Source organism: Triticum aestivum, chromosome 4D (genome assembly GCF_018294505.1).
Source record: "Triticum aestivum cultivar Chinese Spring chromosome 4D, IWGSC CS RefSeq v2.1, whole genome shotgun sequence".
Classification (NCBI taxonomy): Eukaryota; Viridiplantae; Streptophyta; class Magnoliopsida; order Poales; family Poaceae; genus Triticum; species Triticum aestivum.
In genome coordinates this window covers 170485035-170489023 of record NC_057805.1, presented here as the reverse complement: position 1 = coordinate 170489023, position 3989 = coordinate 170485035, and positions in this window count along the sequence as shown.

Genomic DNA, 3989 nt, shown 5'->3' with positions numbered 1-3989 from the left:
GGGGGCCGCGGCGACTGGGGTGGCGGCGGCTCGGGCACGGGGGCTGGCTGGGGCGGCGCGGCGACGGGGATAGCGCGGGGCAGGGGAGGGGGTCACGGGGCTACGAGGTGGGGCGGGGCGGCGGCGGCACAGGGGTGGGGTGACGCGAGGCGGCGGCGACTCGGGCGCTCGCGGGCGGAGAGAAAGAGAGGGGACAAAGAGATGGGGCGCGGGCTGGCATCGTTGGATTTTAGTTAGGGCACGATTCTTTGTTGTCTGCTAGCGGACGGCAAAGAGCCTAGCTAACAGACGTTAGTTTGGTCACTTTCTTTGCCGTCTGCTAGAGGACGGCAAAGAAAGTGTCCGTTAGGTCATTGGATTTTAGTTAGGGCACGGTTCTTTGTCGTCTGCTAGCCGACGACAAAGATGTTATGCCGTCAGCTAGCCGATGGCAAAGAGTGGGCTGACGGTAAACATGGTCTTTGCCGTCAGCTCTTTCTTTGCCATCGGCTTCTTTCAAGCTGAGGGCAAAGACCTTCTTTGCCGTCAGTTAGCAGACAACAAAGATCTGGCTAACGGCAAAGATCCTCATTCCAGTAGTGATAGGGGGGTCCTTCCCACACGACCCAGAAATCGTCGGGGATAGGGAGCCTTGATGCATACAGTTGTCCCTATATAACCATTTTCGATATCTCGAATATCCCAAACGCTTCATCTTGCTACTCGTTTGTGCTCGCATTGCCATCGCAGTCGGATTTTTGTGGTTTTACCTAAAACCAGGCAGATTCCAGGCACGGGAGCTTTCCAGGCACATTCCAGGCACGGGAGTTTTATGATGCCTGGCACATCACAAATAGTTCATGATTATAAACCATGTACGATAGGTAGATAATCACACACATTTAGTTTTCCCGCACCGTATGTGATAGTGTCTGACATCACACATGCTTTGCAAATGGCAACTGTGTGCATGCTTGCACACGTTTCCTCTCTGTGAACCGTCTCGGATTATGGTGTATATCGCAAATGTTTGTGTTTTACCAACCATGTGTGCCGTAATGACCTGCACACCATAATTTCGCCCTAATTTAATTGCTGCTATTTAAAATTGTACCGAATTTAAACTTGAAAGTAGGCTATAGCTTTATTCATATCCATCAGGTTCAAACAACCAATGCATTATTCGATTCACAGGTACATATGTTTAAGAATTACATAAGCACCAAATTAAGAATGTTGAACCAGGGTTCTATACTTGTACTATTACAGATGGTAAATAAAGAGGCGACAAACATTCTGGTTGCTGAACAAGGTGAAGCGGAATGGCCCTATTGTGCTCTCCTGGATGTAGAAGGCATGCACGACTCTAGTCCAACCCCTTGTGATGGCCGACCGCCAATCATGCAGTTTGAGAGGTAATCTTGAGTAAACTGCTTTAGGATCCACTGCAAAAGAAAAAAGATTCAGACATTGTCATCTAATACAACTCATTACGAGCAGTAAAAAGAAGGCTACAGGGTTCTTACTTACCATCATGCAGTTCACTGTTGTCTTGCATAAAGTGTAAACAAATAGTTCGATTGACATCTTTTGACCCATTTTATTAAAAATCTTTATCAGTTTCCTCATTTGATGCTGGTTCATGAATATCTCATTGCCCCATACGCAGAAAGGGTCGAAGTGTGGATCTTTGGCAATGATATATGTACCTAAAAGCACCAAGTTAATATTACAAGCTAAACAACAATTGAAAAATGATGTAGTACAACACTCCCTCCATCCCATTATATAAGATTTTATTACATGTATATCTAGACATCATCAGAACATTAAGGTAACACTCTTCCTTGTTGCTATGTAGCCTGGGATTGCATATTTAGTCATTCAGTACAATGCATGTTGCTATGCAGCCTTAGATATATTAAATATGGCCCTAGTTAACCTACTGATAAATGGGTTACAGATATATTCAGTGAAATGTCCGATTCGACGATTAATCCCTTATCAGCCCCATGCTATATGGTACCAGCTACCAATATCCTGATTAGTGAGTACATGTAAGCAATGCGATGAAACTAACCTCGACGGAAAACAATACCGTTCTCAATATTGTCCTGCATGAGTACATATAAAGGCATGTTAAGCACAACAGGCTAAACATCAACCAAATATATCCATGGTAGACAACATAATCTACAAATGATAGCTTCAGTGTGCAGGCTTAAGCATGCTGGTTAAGCAAAACAAGAAGTGGAAAGGTGTGTTAACTGCATCAGGCATAACATTGAAAAACAAGCAAATAGTCATTCAAACTGGTATTGTGCAGGTCTATAGTACACTAGTTATTGTTAAAAAAATGAAAAGGCACGTTAACTGCAATATCCTTAACAGCAACCAAATATCGTAATTCATAGTGGTATTGTTGAAACTGTTATTGATGAAATTGAACTGCACGGCAAATAGTTGCACATATAGAGCATCACATTGTGAAGAACTGAAATAAACAAGTCATAATGCCATCTCTAGCCGATCCTTAAAAAGTTAAAGGACTAAAACCCTTAGTGGATATATATATATATATATATATATATATATATATATATATATATATATATATATATATATATAGTGATGTTATTCATCACCTAGGGTGCAGAATAAGTTATTCTTCAACCGAGGTAATCTTACGATCACTTCATAATTAAATTACATTTGGAATTCAAATAGTTACATTCCTATTGATTCAATACGTAAAATTTGGTATAAGAAAATAAAAATATAGGTCATAAGACATGAAAATTTGCAGTTTATGTTCATTTTACACTATGTTTTTACGTTTGTAATTTTACGTAACATAAAATATTTTTTACGGCGATTATATATTTTCTTGCGGTCTCTTTTACATCAGAAATAAGACAAAACTTACGAAACGTAAAATTACGGTTCATTGATGGTAAATTAGAGGGGAGTGAAGAATAACTATTTATCAGCCAGGGTGACGAATAGTCATATATATATACTCCAGCAATTTTTGGCCTTTTCTAGTCGATCCCCTAGACTTAAGGTTGTAAACTTCAATTTGATCAAGTTCAAAGCAGGTTCAACCAAAAGTAGCATGCACTCAAACATAAACATATATAGTTTTGCATAACCGAACATAAAACATAAATTTAAACTAAGCTAAACAACTTTTGGTCGAAGTAGAGGTCGAGCCAATCCTTCCTCATCATGTACGGTGTGCCGCGAGCCGGGTCCGGGCCGGTACCGTCGTCGGGGTCGTTGGGGAAGGCACTCCTCCACTTGTAGATGTCGATCTCCTCATCCTCGGCCCCACTTTAACGCCCTCCGTGCCGCCGTCGCTGCCGCCTTCGACCTCGTCATCGGAGGAGAGCGCGATAACCTCGCCGCCCTCCGCGCCGCCATCCTCGCCGCCTTCGACCTCGTCATCGGAGGAGAGCGCGATAACCTCACCGCCCTCCGCACCGGCAAAGATCGCCCGCTCCGCCTCCACGAGCTCCGGGTGTTGCCGGCGGAGCTCTTGCATGTAGGCCTCGCCGGCGGCCTCGGCCTCGAGGCGCTCCCATGCCTCGCGGTCCTCCCGCGCCATAGCCGAGCTCACCACCCTGGCTCCGACAGAATGAGGTCGACCAGACATGTGCCGAAGGGGAAATTGAGCCTAGTCGCCACGCCGTGGTAGCGGACCTACCAGCGGTCGTACTCCATGGCCGCGAGCTCGGCCGTGTGAAAGCTACCGAGCCACCGGCGGGTGTGGGTCTCCCGATCTGTAATCTCGGCGACCCACGTCCCCCACCGCCGCTGCCGGACCCCGAGGTAGGACCTCGTCGGCTGCGGGGTCCGAGGGAGGATGGGGAAGTCCTCGAACCGGCGTAGGGGCGCGGCGGCGGGCGGAACGGGGGATCTGCGACGGCGGATCGAGCCCGCGGAGGATGACGGGGACACCTCGGCGGCCACCTCGCCGGCGTCGGGCGAAAAGGCCGCGATAAACCTCT